The sequence below is a fragment of the Hypanus sabinus genome, chromosome 23 (assembly GCF_030144855.1).
Source record: "Hypanus sabinus isolate sHypSab1 chromosome 23, sHypSab1.hap1, whole genome shotgun sequence".
Lineage (NCBI taxonomy): Eukaryota > Metazoa > Chordata > Chondrichthyes > Myliobatiformes > Dasyatidae > Hypanus > Hypanus sabinus.
The window spans coordinates 35,390,319-35,405,682 of NC_082728.1; positions in this window are offsets into that span (position 1 = coordinate 35,390,319).

Sequence of the window (15,364 nt, forward strand, 5' to 3'; positions counted from 1 at the left end):
GGAGTTCTTCAAGAGGGAACCAAAAAATGTTGTCGTATAATAAATAATCAATGGTCACAGAGGCCCACTATTGTCCTTCTGATGTGTCATTCTATCCTTTTTAATGAGGCAATTTAAATGCTGTAGAGATATAAATCTTCACAATCTGGACTAAAGGTGGTATAATGACACAATGCAGGTTCTCAGTCTTGTGCATCAGTATAGTAAAGTCAGTGATTTTTTAATGTCATTATAATTCCAATCTCAGGCAGCGTAAGGCAAAAAGAATCATTAAAGTTCCTGGATCTCCTTGTGGTTCTGGGCAGCAGTTAAAGTTCCATTAGATGCAGGATGTACGTAGCGTGTTCACGAATACAAGGGGAGATGTATAATGTTCAGAATTTCTTTGAGGAAATGAAAGTAAAATTTGCTCAGCCCTTTATCTCCTCTACCTATCACCTCCCAGTATTTAATATCATGCCAGTATCATCTGCTTATCATTCCCTCACCTGGATCCATCTATCTCCTGCTAGCTCTTGCTTCCCCTTTTCCTACATTCTCTTATAGAGGCTATCTCTCCCTTTCTTTCCAATTCCGATCAGGTCCATTTCCCCTCCTTACAAGCTGCCTGACCCACTCAGTTCTTTCAATGGCTTTTATGTTGTTTAAAATTTTCTGTGGTTCCGAATGAAGGAATATGGACATCTTGGAAGTAGGAGATATGCCACACCAGAATCCATGGAATTATTCTTGACATTCCCTACCTCTGAGTGAAACCTCAGCAATGGAACACTACAGATCACCTCTTTTTCCTTCACTGTCTTGTATACTTTATATTCGATGTGTTGTCTGAATGTACATACCTGTGATGCTGCTGCAAGCCAGGTTTTCATGGCACCATAGTTGTGCTCTTGATAATAACCTTGACTTGTCTCGGTCAGAGTAATGACAGTATATGTGTTTGCAAATAAAGGGAAAGTCATTGGAATATTTTGCAAGATTTTGCATTTTGGAAAGTCAAATTAAGGTAGGACTTTCACAGTGAATGGTAAGGTCCTGGAGAGTGAAAAAGAACAGACAGAATTTGGAGTTCAAATATATCATTCTCTGAAACCAGAGTCACAGGTATACATGGTGGTGAAGAATACTTTTGGCATGCTGGCATTCATTAATCAGGACAATGAGTACAAAAGGTGGGAGGTCACCGGGTGGTCACACAATATGCCTGTGAAGCCATATTTGGAGTATTGTGTTCAGCATTGATCAGTCAGCCTGCTATCGGAAAGATGTTATTATACTGGAACGAGTGCAGAAAAGATTTACAAGGATGTTACCAGGTCTTGAAGGATTGAGCCAGAGGGAGAGGTTGGACAGATTAGGTCTTTATTCCTTGGACTGTAGGAATCTGCAAGGTGATCTTATAGAGGAGTACAAAATCATGAACAGGTTGAATGCAATCAAGCTTTTTTCCATGATTCTGGAATCAAGAACTAGAGGGCTTAGGTTTTAGATGAAAAGGGAAAGGTTTACTAGGAATTCGAGGGGCAAATTTTTACACGAAGGGTGGTATCTATGTGGAATGAACTGTCCAAAGAAATGGTTGAGGCAGCTGCAATAACAGCTTTTAAAAGGCAATTGAATAGGGTGCATGGATAGGAAAGATTTAGATCCAGATTTGAACACAGGCAACTGTGACTCACTTGGATGAGCATTTCGGTCAGCCTGGACCAGGTGAGACAAAGGGGTTGTTTTCATGCAGTATGACTATATTACTTTGGCTCTATAACATGAATGTGGTGGTTCAGTCTGAAATCCGTGGTCCAGTCCGTGAACTCCGGGTTTTCCGGCCGTCCCTTGCTGCAGTTGGACTTAACCAGAAACACCAGAGGCTCACATTGGAACTGGGAATATAAGTAGCCCTGGTAGTGAGTGTGGCTGGAGGTTGTCGTCTTGTCAAGATACTCATGGTAGGTGGAAGGCTAGAATGGGCTCTTGCCATCTTTGGGGCTGTGTTGGAGAACCATGGCTTCTGGGAGTCTTGCTGGTAGTAGTTGGAGTGGTCATTGTGGTACAGATTCAGCTGTTTCCTGGGCCAGCTGGGTGGCCGTCAGCCACTCCGAGCTAGGTAGGATCTGGTTGCTTCTGTAGCCAGCCAAGGCTGCTGGCTGTAATGGCTACTTGGAGCTACCCTGATGCAGAGGTGGAACTGTTTGTTGTTCTTTGGTGTTTGTCTCTTCCTGTCCTTGCCTCTGTGGGTTAAGTCAGGCTGTTCTGCTGTTGCCTGATGAATGGTCCTGCCCCACCTTAGTGCGGAGTTATAGATGAGTCCTGGCTTGTTGGAGGGTAAGTCCTGGCTCCATGTTGATGTATAGTTCCTAGTCTGCCCCTAGCTCCAGCATTGAGTTGTCTATGCTCCAAGACCCCAGCCTCTAGCCTCAAGCCTTGACCCAAGCCTCAAGACCCCAAGTCCCTAGCCAAACCTCATCACATCCTTGCTGGGTTTTGGGGGTCTGAGCCTGAGTCAAGACCCAGGTTCTGGGTCCTTGTCCAGTCTCTGGCTCGGAGTTCACCCCAAGCTCCTTGTTCCCAGTCCCTTGTCCTGGTCCTGTTTCCCCAGCCTAGACTACATCCTGTCATGTCCTTGGGTTCTGTCTCGTCCTGTTTCCTGGACTCCAGTGTCTGTGTCCTGCATTTGGGTCCTGATTCAACACCTGACTTGTGACAATGAAGAAAAGTTCACATTATTCAACAGACCAGGCTGAAAATTCTGGAGTGCCTCAAGGAGAGTAACATACCTGAAAAGAGATTCTGGAGTGAGATTTTGACATCTTAATCAAAACAGGTGTTCTGTTTAAATTCTTTGTTTTGGAAAGATTTTGTTATGGAATGAGAACAATGAGGTGAGGTATTGATTTAAAATCCACTTTCTGAGATACGGATGAAGCCTCCCCCACCCCCCAACCCCTGACTGGGCCTGTATGGAAACCTGCCTCAGTGTCGGCTCCGCCAACAGCCTCAGGACTCAGCAGTGAGAAGGTCACCTTTCATAATCATCTGTGGTTGATATGATTTGGGGTTCAACCAGACAGGAATGCTGTGATGTTCTGATTTAAGGGACCTCTATTTGATCTAATACTGTGTAAATACTGCCCATATACAATTGCTGGTCAGCATGAAATAATAATTTAATTACCATAAAATAAAGTACATGTACAAATTTCAGCCTCATGGGACAGTTAGTAGGAAAAAGAAAAGGAAAACAAATATAGTGCCCATTTCATTTAACCCAGTCTGAATGTGCAGCATCAATGGAAAAGTTTAACAGTAAATGTTTCAGGCTGAGATGCTTCTTCAGGACTGAGAAGGGGGTGGGGGGGTGGGGTAGATACCAGAATCATTATACCAGAAGTCATTAGAACTTTTACTTTCCAATTTCTAACCTGAAACTGAAGTAGCATATTTCTGTTTTAGCCCTTTGAATTCACGCTGGCTCACTGACCAATTCCATGCCCACTCTAATTTTCTTCCAGTCTATTCTCCCTGCATTCCCATGAAATCCACCTGATTATAACAGTCACTGGCAAACTGAGATCTACTTACAGAGGATAATTAAATTCCAGTGCACAGTATTGGAGGAATGGTGCCAGGGAGAAAGTGTAAGCTCCACACAGATGGTCGCAGAGGTCGGGGTTGATCCTTGGTCAGTAGATCTGTGAAGGGGCAGGTCAATTACCTGCATTCTTGTGGCCTGCATAAACCATGTTAATTCCCTCCTAATAGCTTAATCTGGCTGCACGAGGTGGTGTGCAGCCCTGTTGCTACTTCCCCCTTGAAATTTAAACCTCGTGTCCAATCACTCATCTAAACTATTTATTACCACCACTGAAATGCTTCCAGCCCACACCTTCCCCTGCTTTGCTCATTTGAGGCCTACAGCAGGATCAGAGTCGGTGTGGGATGTGGGGAGTAGGCCATGTCCAGAGTTTGAGCTGGATGTGGATACAGAAAATTTCACTCGCAGAGTGGAAGGTCTGATTGTCGATCTCCTTTGCAAAGATAAATGAAAATTAATTAGCCATCTAGTTAGTGCATTGTGGTGAACTACATATACCTGTCTGGACATGCCCCCTGCTGACTGCTCCTGTGGCTCCTCCCACAGACCGCTGTATAAAGGTGATTGAGGCCTGAGCCTGGCCTCTCAGTCTCCAGGATGTAGTATGGTGGTCACTCACTGCTTGTTCCTTCTTCCAGTCAATAAAAGCCGATATCTCGCCTTTACGTCTCAGAGTGAGTTATTGATGGTGCATCATGCATTACTCATGGAGCGTGAATTTCCCACTAAATGATTAACAACTCTGAAGAAGCTGCTGAAAATTAATGAGGAACTTGTCAAAATTAAATGGGAAATTCTAGGTACTGAGAAATTATTTTTTTAAAGTGTGACAACCAAACTCCTATTTATTGAGATAGAGCACAGAATAGGCCCTTCAGGCCCTTTGAGCCATGCCACCCAGCAACCCCCAATTAAATCCTAGCCTAATCACAATGACCAATTAACCTACCGATGCATCTTTGGACTGTGGTAGGAAACCAGAGGAACTGGAGGAAACCCATGCGATCGCGGGGAGAACATACAAACTCCTTACGGACGGTGGCGGGAATTGAACCCGGGTTGATGCTACCGTAAAGCATTAGGATAACCACTATGCTACTGTACCATTGCATGAACAAATCTTGATATAAAATATTGTTAATTTTTCCTAAATCCAAATGTTTCTTTTCCAGTTCGAATGATATTGTTTCCAACTATCAGTTTCTGTATGTATCATTTTTAAACCTCATAATCTGTCAGCTGATCTTGAAGTATGAATGTATGTTAATGAGCACAAATAGTAGTTTCTATCAAGGATATTTAACAACATTCTTATAATTCAATATTTAAGTAATAGATGGCATTGTTTAGTAGTCAGAGATAGGAAAAGCATCACTGCATTTGCCTCACTCTTTGCAGGCAAGTACAACAAAGAGAAGACACTGGGTGCGGGTGGAGGTGAAAGCTGCAGAAAGGTTAAAGAAGATGAAATGGAATAATCCAGTATAATGTGGTCATTGATTCTTGGACTGATTCTGATGATGTTGCTCTTTATCTTGTTTCTTGTCTCTCTCAGGAGAATACAGATTATTGTTAACAGACACATACTGTCGATGATATGTATGATCCCTTACTGAAGGGGGAGAAAGACAATCTCACTACTATTTTTCTACAATCCATTACAGAACAATCGAGCATTATTAATACTGGGTTACTTCCATTGTAACTTATTTGATCTCAATTTCTTTGGAGAAAAATCACACTTTGAACATCCCAGAGTGGGGAAATCATAAATTAGTGACTTATTTAACTAATTGAGCTCATTCTTGCATCCTTCCAGACCATGGCTCAGAATATTGATTGGCTAGGAAGCTGCAGAACAAAGCCACCATTCAAAAGCTATTTTGTAAATTTGTGAATCACCTCAGGATCTTGCTGCTGCAGAAGTTGCTTCATTTGTTTGTAAGTACGTGATTGGTTTTGAGCGTTAATTTGCAATTGTTTTCTGACTGCCCTACTTCGATCAATGTCTGTTGAATTTCTCTGTAACCAGATAAAGATTAGCTTTATTTGCCAATGTACATCAAAACACGTAGTGAAATGCGTTTTTGTGTTGTGAATGTGCAGCCCATAAATGTTCCCATGCTTCCGGCACCAACATTGTGTGCCCACAATTTACTAACCCTAACACGCAAGGATGTAAATGTGAGGATATAATGTTGAGGCTTTATAAAGCACTGGTGAGGACTCACTTGGAGTATTGTGAGCAGGTTTGGGCCTCTTGTCTAAGAAAGGATGAGCTGACGTTGGAGATGGTTCAAAGGAGGTTCATGAAAATTATTCCAGGATCGACAGGCTTATCATATGAAGAGCATTTGATGGCTCTGGGCCTGTACTCACTGGAATTGAGAAGAATGAGGGTTAAATTGGTTGAAATCTATTGAATGTTGAAAGGCCTTGATAGACTGGATGTGGAGAGGATGTTTCCTATAGTGGGGGGTGGGAGGGTCTAAGACCAGAGGACGCAGCCTCAGAATGGAAGGATGAACTTTTTAGAATGGAGATGAGGAGGAATTTCTTTAGCCAGAGATGATGAATCTGCGAAATTCATTGCCACCGGTTGCTGTGGAGGCCAAGTCATTGGGTATGTTTAAGGCAGAAGTTGATGGATTCTTGATTTGTCAGGTCATGAAGAGATATGGAGGGAAGGCAGGAAATTTCAGCTGAGAAGGAAAATGGATCGACCATGACAGAGCAGACTTGATTGGCCAAATGGCCTAATTCTGCTCCTATATCTTATGGAATTATGGTCTTGTGTTATGTCTTTGGAATGTGGGAGGAAACTGGAACACCTGGCAGAAGCCCACACATTCAGGAGGGGAATGTTCGGCAGTGGTAATTGAACCCCAATCTTCGAGCTGGTGCAGTGAAGTGTTACACTAATCACTACGCCACCATACTGCCCTCACCACAACTCTGCAAGTGGTATAGACTGATGAGGGTTACTTGGAATATATGTTCATTACCTTCACTGCAACACCTCTGTCCTTAAGAACCCTGGCTACATTTTTACACAGCCATTGGAGCTGGAACTGATACCAATACCAAACAGAGAAAAGGGTGTATTTTGTTCTTACTATAGAACCATGCTCATTTACCTACACCATATTGTCCTTGGGAATGTGACAGTACTGTGTCTTTATAAACTGTTGCTTATATACAAGCAGGAAGTTATACTGTAAACACGAGGAAATCTGTAGATGCTGGAAATTCAAACAACACCACACACAAAATGCTGGTACTATCTTTCCTTTTGGTTAGTCCTGACAAAGGGTCTCGGCCCGAAACGTCGACAGCGTTTCTCCCTATTGATGCTGCCTGGCCTGCTGTGTTCCACCAGCATTTTGTGTGTGAAGTTATACTGTAGTTATATATATTTATGTTAAATCTGAGAAAGTCTGCAGATGCTTGGTATCCAAAACAACATACAAAAAATGCTGGAGAAACTCAGCAGGACAGGCAGCATCTACAGAAATGAATAAAGTATTGACGTTTTGGGCCTAAGTCCTTCTTCAGGATGTTCATGTGTTGCTGCCTTCTATAGCTTCACTTGTTTACCATTTTCAAGTCAAGTGACTTATTGCCATTTCGACCATAACTGCTGGTACAGTACATAGTAAAAATGAGACAACTTTTTTCAGGACCATGGTGTTACATGGCACAGTACAAAAACTAGACTGAACTATGTTTAAAAAAAAAACAGAAAAAAACTACATTAGATTACAGGACTGCATAAAGTGCACAAAACAGTGCAGGCATTACAATAAAAATAAACAAGACAAAAGGCACAACAGAGGACAGTAAGTTGGTCTCAGTCCAGGCTCTGGGTATTGAGGAGTCTGATAGCTTGGGGGAAGAAACTGTTACATAGTCTGGTCTTGAGAGCCTGAATGCTTCGGTGCCTTTTCCCAGACAGCAGGAGGGAGAAGAGATTGTATGAGGGGTACGTGGGGGTCCTTCATAATGCTGTTTGCTTTGTGGATGCAGCGTGTAGTGTAAATGTCCATGATGGTGGGAATAGAGACCCCCGATGATCTTCTCAGCTGACCTCACTATCCGCTGCAGGGTCTTGCGATCCGAGATGGTGCAATTTCCGAACCAGACTGTGATGCAGCTGCTCAGGATGCTCTCAATACAACCCCTGTAGAATGTGATGAGGATGAGGGGGAGGTGGGAGATGGACTTTCCTCAGACTTTGCAGAAAGTAAAGAGGCTGCTTTGCTTTCTTTGCTATGGAGCTGGTGTTGAGGAACCAGGTGAGATTCTCCGCTAGGTGAACTTGACGATCTCTACCAAGGAGCCATCGATATTCAGCTCCATGGCCTCCTGAAGTCAACAACCATCTCTTTTGTTTGTTTACATTCAGAGACAGGTTGTTGGCTCCTGTTGTTTTCCTCCGGCTTTGGAACCTACAAAAAATGAGATGCTCGTTCATATTCCTGTGGTGAACTACATATACCTGTCTGGACATGCCCCCCTGCTGACTGCTCCTGTGGCTCCTCCCACAGACCCCGGTATAAAGGCGATTGGGGCCTGAGCCCTGCCCTCAGTTTCCAGGATGTAGCGTGGTGGTCAATTGCTGCTTGTTCTTTCTTCCATTCAATAAAAGCCGATATCTCGCCTCACGTCTCAGAGTTATTGATGGTGCATCAATTCCGAACAAGGGAAAATCTGCAGGTGCTGGGAATCAAAGCAATACCCTAAAACACCGGAGGAACTCAGCAGGCCAGGCAGCATCTATAGGGAAAAAAGTAAACAGTCGCTGTTTTGAGCCAAGTCCCTTCATCAGATCTAATGAAGGGTCTTGGTCTGAAATATTGACTGTTTACTCTTTTCCATATTGGTTGTCTAGCCTGCTCAGTTCCTCCAGCATTGTGTGTGTGTGATGCTTGCTACAACAGATGAAACTGTGAGGCATGAAACACTGATACCAGATGACACTGATTTTGCTATGCGTTCAGCATAAGTTACTTCAAGGCACATTTTTCTGCAACAGATTTATAGGGAGAAATGTCACACAGTTAATGGTTTGCAGGTAAAAGTGTTCTCCAAGGTAAATCATATGTGACAAGTTTCCATTAACATGTTGGTACCTGACTATTAAACAGTATGTACTTGAGAGGTTTGAAACAGTTCAGAAATACAGGTTATTAACATGCAAATGACCAAGACTTGGAGTTGTTACAATATCCTCAAATTATTTTCCCTGAGATTTCTGGTTCTGATAAAAAGGTTTGGATCTTGTTGACGGGGTCTATGTATAAGAACAGCATGTGCATGTAATTTTTCCGTCACTCAATCTGCCATCAACTATAGCCAACAATGAATCACATGATATGTTTACTTTGACACAAACAATCTTAGGTCAAGTGTAGATGCCCATAAATTTTGAGAACTGAAGGGCTACTTTCAACTTGCACTGTAAGTTTTAGTTTGTTTTTCTTTGAATTCCCTTAATACATTTTGTAACAGAGACCACATTTCAATCCCAGTCGGCAATGTTTTAGATTTAATGCCTCCTTGTTATGTCCAGCTTTCCTGATAAATACTTCCTCAGAAACATCCTGTCACTCACTGCCTTTCAAAGCCCAGTGTCATTATCACTTACCAGTAGAGTAAAGAAATGCTTTATTACATCATAGAATAATATGTGAGGTATCGCATTGAAACCTACTGAATGTTGAAATGCCTCAATAGAGTGGATGTGAAGAGGATGTTTCCTTTGGTGTGGGAGTCTAGGAACAGATGGATGTCCATTTAGAACAGATGAGAAGGAATTTCTTTAAACAAAGGGTGGTGAATCTGTGGAATTTGTTGCTACAGGCGGCTGTGGAAGCCGGGTCACTGGGTCCGAGGAGGCTGATAGGTTCTTTAGCCAGGATATGGAAGGATATGGGGAGAAGGCAAGGAGAAGGGGTTGAGAGGGAAACAGATCAGCCATGATGAAATGGGGAGTGGATGATGGGCTGAATGGCCTAATTATAGCCTTGCATGTTGTTTGAACGATAGTTTATATAGGAGCTATTCTTGTGTATTAAAATGATTTCCTCATGTTTTTGAGTAAATTGAGTTTTAATGAGCTCTTGTACAAAGTGGTAGACTTTATCCAGTTGAAGTAACAGTAGCAAAACTCCATTACTCTGGCACTTTTAGGACTGTGATGGTACCAAAATAACAGGCTTTCCAGGTTGTTGGATTTTTAAATGCTCCAGCACACATTTAATACATTCATCTCAGAAATTTAACGTAGTCACATTCCAGTAAACCTAGTAATTTTAATGTGAATGCAGGAAACAAAACCAGGTGAGTTTGAACAGCGTGACGGAGTCGGAACCCATTGAGTGGATATGAACTGCAGGAATTGGGGGGGGGGGAGGGCACTGAGTGAATGGGGCTCCACAAAGTAGAAATGAATGTGGGAATCAGGCCCGAAATAGTAAATAGGAAGGCAGCGCTGAATGAGTAGATGGGGGAACCAGACAGGAATTGGGCCTCAGCAGGTGACGGGAGCGCATGGACTGTGCCTCCAGTGAGAGGAAAGGGTGTGGAAACCTGGACCTCAGTGTGTGAAGGGAGATCTTGGGAAATGGGATTTCTAAGTGGTCAAATAGTAAATTATTGTGGCTTTATTATACTTCATGTTGAAATGTTTCCTTTCATCAACCCCTCGCCAATCTCCTCCATTTTGATGCACTCCAGGTACTGATGGTTGATACTGGGTTCCAGGGTTTGCTGAAATGGATACTATAGAAATTCCTTGATCAAATTACACTCAGTAGTAAAGCCAATTGAAGAAGAGGACCTTGGGGTGAAGTGTGGGACTAATTCTTTCAGCTAAGTTTTATTGTAGGAAAAATGTTACAGATTGATATATAAGTATGCATAACATATTAGATTTTAAAAAGAAAATAATTAGGAAGGTGACTGTCTGAAAGAGTTGCTGGTGAATCCTGTTGATGGCTTTATAATAAAGAACGCCTAAATTTGCCCATAGTGCTCTAACTGATCAATATCTCACTCTATAATGGCAAACAAGAGAAAATCTGCAGATGCTGGAAATCCATGCAACACACACAAAATGCTGGAGGAACTCAGCAGGCTAGGCAGCATCAATGAAAAAAGGTACAGTCGACTTTTCGGGCCGAGACCCTTTAGTGTGTGTTACTCTATAACAGGATGGGCATGGCATGATACTCATGGTTAGCTCACCATTCAGTCAATATACCCTCTCCTCCAGGACCAAAGTCAGTTCTGACCTGACTCTGCCACAGTGTAAAACCATGTGCTTTGACAGCGGAGTTGAGCCATCTGTCAGATACACAAACGATCCTGCAGATGCTGGAAATCCAGAGTAAGGCACACAAAATGCTGGAGGAAGTCCGGCAGCATCCACGGAGAGGAATAAAGTGTTGGTATTTTGGGCTGAGACCCATAATCAGTCTGTTAATAACTTGAACACTTGTGATGATCTCTGACTTCCAGTAATATAAAAAAAACATAAACTACAACAAATTAAATGTAACATTGCAACATTAATTTGTTAAAATTCAAACAAAAAAACAACTTGAAAACATTTTAAAGAGCTCGAGGCCCGGTTTCAGGCAAATAACTTCTGCCTCAATGTCAACAAGACAGAAAAAAGATGATTCTTAAGTTCAGGAGATCTCCCATCACTCACACCCCTCTTTCCATTGGCAGCAATGGAGAATGCGAGCAGTTTCAAACTCCTGCGAGGGCACATCTCTGGCAACTCCTCACAGTCCCAGAACAAACCATACAAAATCAGGAAAGCTCAGCGATGCCATTACTTTTTGAGGAGGCTGAAGAGAGCTGGACTATGACAATCTATACTCACATCTTTCTACAGATGCACAGTAGAGAGTATACTTGCATGCTGCATCATTGCATTGTATGGAAACTGCACTGCGGCGGCAGGCAAGAAGTAATCAAACTGCCCAATGCATTACTGCCACCCACCAGCCTACCTGCTATCAAAGACGTACATAGTGAAAGGTCTGGAAAAAGGCAAGCAACATCATAAAAGATCACAGTCACCCTGCTCATGGACTTTTTTTTCCCACTTACATCAGGGAGCAGGCTATGTACCGTCCACACCCAGATCACCAAACTCTAAAGCAGATGTTTACCCCAAGCAGTATGACTGATCCCCCACCCAGTAACCTAACACCATTACTTTATCACCTCCTATCAGTCACCTTATGTAGAGACACTCCTGTGCCTAGCATAACTTTATGTTGGATCTCTGTTTAATTTATGACCCTTTGGGCTCTTCTGGGAGTCAAAAGTGACGAGCAGTCTTAATTTCAAGATTTCAGTTTGTTTTAGAGTACAAACAAACTTTGAAATGCTAAACAAACTAAATAAAGGGCTGGGAAACAATGCTATGGGGGGGGAATTAATTCTATAGGTTGTAAGACAAAGGAATAAAAGCTGGCACTTCTGAAAATTCTTTTGGTTTTATAGATGAATTAGAGGAAATTTCTTAGATAGTGATGAATTAATTAGTCGGCTACATGATTAAAACAATTACGTCATGTGGGTAATGTGCTAATAATTAGCCAATGAAAATGAGAAAGGTGATAAACCGTTAGTTTAGCTGCTATAACGCTTTCTGCCAGTCAGTGTGGAAAAATACAGGAGTTTGTTCAAAAATACAAATCTTATAAAATTATTATTTTTTAAAAAAACAGTGGTTTCCAACACAAGCGGTTTATGTATATAAGCTATCTTATGTAATTATATTCAACGTTTTTTATATTACTGCGTTCTTTATCTTGTTTGTTTTTAAGCTGCATTGGAAGTGGAGTAACAATTATTTCATTCTCCTTTACACTTGTGTACTGGAAATGATATTAAACAATCTTGAGTCTTGAATCACATTTAGATTACGTGTTAATTTGAAGGAAATGTGAGATTTATCACATCTCTTTCAGTAATTCAGTGTAGTGAATAGATTTACTGAAATAAAGTGAAGCTTGGGAAATTTGAGCTAATGTTTTATATATAAAAATGTATTTTCTCTTTGTACATAGAACATAGTAATCTACAGCACATTACAGGCCCTTCGGCCTGCAATGTTGTGCCGGCCATGTAACCTTTTCTGGAAACTGTCTAGAATTTCCCCAGTGCATAGCCTTCTATTTTCCTAAGCTCCATGTACCTATTGAAGAGGCTCTTAAAAGACCCTATTGTATTGGCTTCCACCACTGCCACCGGCAGTGCATTCCATGCACCCACCACCCTCTGTGTGAAAAATTTACCCCTGACACTCCCTCGGTACCTATTTCCAAGCACCTTAAAACTATGCCCCTTCGCATTAGCCATTTCAGCCCTGGGAAGAAGCCTTTGGCTACCCACACAATCAATGCCTCTCATAATCTTATACACCTCTATCACATCACCTCTCATCCTCCATCGCTCCAAGGAGAAAAGGCCAAGTTCGCTCAATCTGTTCTCATAAGGTACGCCCTCCAATCAGGCAACATCCTTGTAAATGTCCCCTGCACTCTCTCTATAATATCCACATCCTTCCTGTAGTAAGGTGCAGGCCCAGTGAGTACAGACCCAGAGCCATCAAATGCTCCTCATATGTTAGCCTTTTCCCTTTCATTCCCAGAGTAATTCTCATGAACCTCCTCTGGACCCTCTCCACTGCCAGCACACTTTTCTTAAACCTCCACACTATAGTCTGAGTGTGGTCTGACAAATGCCTTATAAAGCCTTAGCATCACATCCTTGCTCTTATATATTTTTGTCCCCTCAAAATGAATGCTAACATTGTACTTGCCTCCACTACCACCAACTCAACCTGTAACTTAACCTTTAGGGAATCCTGCACAAGGACTCCTGAATCCTTTTGCTCCTCTGATTTTTGAATTCACTACCCGTATAGAGAGTAGTCCATGCCTCTATTCCTGCTACCAAAGTGTATGACCATGCACTTCCTTGCGCTATATCCCATCTGCCACTTCTTTGCCCATTCTCCCAATCTGTCTAAATCCTTCTGCAGACTCCCTGCTTCCTCAACACTACCTGCCCATCCACCTATCTTTGGATTATCTGCAAACTCGGCCACAGAGCCATCAGTTCTGTCATCCAAATCATTGGCATATAAAGTGAAAAGAAGTGCTCCCGATACTGAACCTGGGGAGCACCACTAATCACTGACAGTCGAATAGAAAACACCCCCTTTATTTCCATCCTTTGTCTCCTGCCAGCCATCCAATCTTCTATTCGTGCCAGTATCCATCTTGTAATTCCAGGAGCTCCTACGTTGTTTAGCAGCCACGTGCAGCAGCTTGTCAATGATCTTCTGAAAATCCAGGTAAACAACATCCAATGACTCTCCTTTGACCATAAATGTACCTTGAAACTTTAAATCTTTGTCTGTCGTGCCTGTTATTTTCTCAAAATTCCAACAGATCGGTCAGGCAAGATTTTCCCTTTAGGAAAGCATGCCAACTTCGGCACATTTTATCATGTGCTTCCAAGTACCTTGAAACCTTACTAGCTCTAACATCTTGCCAGGCGCTGACTGAATTCAGGATACCTGACCTATTGTTACCTGTATTTTGCCTCCCTTCTGAAAGAGTGGAGTGACATTTGTGATTTCCCAGTCCTCCAGAACCATTCCAGAATCTGGACACAATTCTTGAAAGGTTCTACAAATGCCTACAAAACTTCTTCAGCTACCTCTTTCAGATCTCTGGGCTGGGGTGCATCCAGTCCCGGTGACTTATCTGCCTTCAGACCTTTCAGCTTCCCAGGCACCTTCTCCTTAGTAACAGCAACTACGCTCACTTCCGGCCTCTGACACTCTTGAATTTCTGGCACGCTGCTGATGTCTTCCACTGAGAACATTGACGCAAAATACTTATTCATTTCACCTGCAGCTTTTTTTCCCCTTCCATTCGTACCTCCAGTGTCATTTTCCAGTGGTCCAATGTCCACTCTTGCCTCTCTTTTACTCTTTATATATGTCCTCTTTTATATTATTAGCTAGCTTACCTTCATATTTCATCCTTTCTCAAATGGCTGCTTTATTAGTGGCCTTCTGTTGGTTTTTAAAAACTTTCCAATCCTCTAGTTTCCCTTTCATTTTTTTCTATATTATACACTTTTTTTATACTGTCTTTGATTTCCCACTCATGGGGAAGGCTTAGGGAGTAAAACCAGAGGAAATACCTGGAGCTGGAGTCCCTAAGGCAGTCCAACATTGAGTTTAACACTGACTGGTAACTCCTGCAATATCACTGCTGCCAAACTGCATCAGTCTCTGCCATTCCCTTGGATTTATCAGCTGCGTGGAAAGTGGGAGCTTGTTACATGGGCATTTCATACTACTCTGGCTTGCATATCACACAGACACCTCGGATGCAAGATCCATGGACACCCCTGACCAAAGGAGAGCCTCAGGTACCATTTAAACCAGCTCTACCACAACTGCTAATCTGGCTCAAGGCTGCAGCTTGCCATCCTGTTTGAAGCATGTGTAAAGGGGGTTTCTTTTTTTTTCTTTGTTACTGTTGGGAAAGGGTTTCCTTTTGTGAACTCACAGGAATGCTAATTTACTGATAACGAGAATGGTATTCCTTTGTAAACCAAATGGGGATTAATGTTCTTTCTTCTGAGTCTGTAAGCTTTTGTTGACGGGCTTTTGGGCAGATCGGCGCGAGGGGGTCGAGAGAGAGGACGCAATGCTGTAAGCTGGGC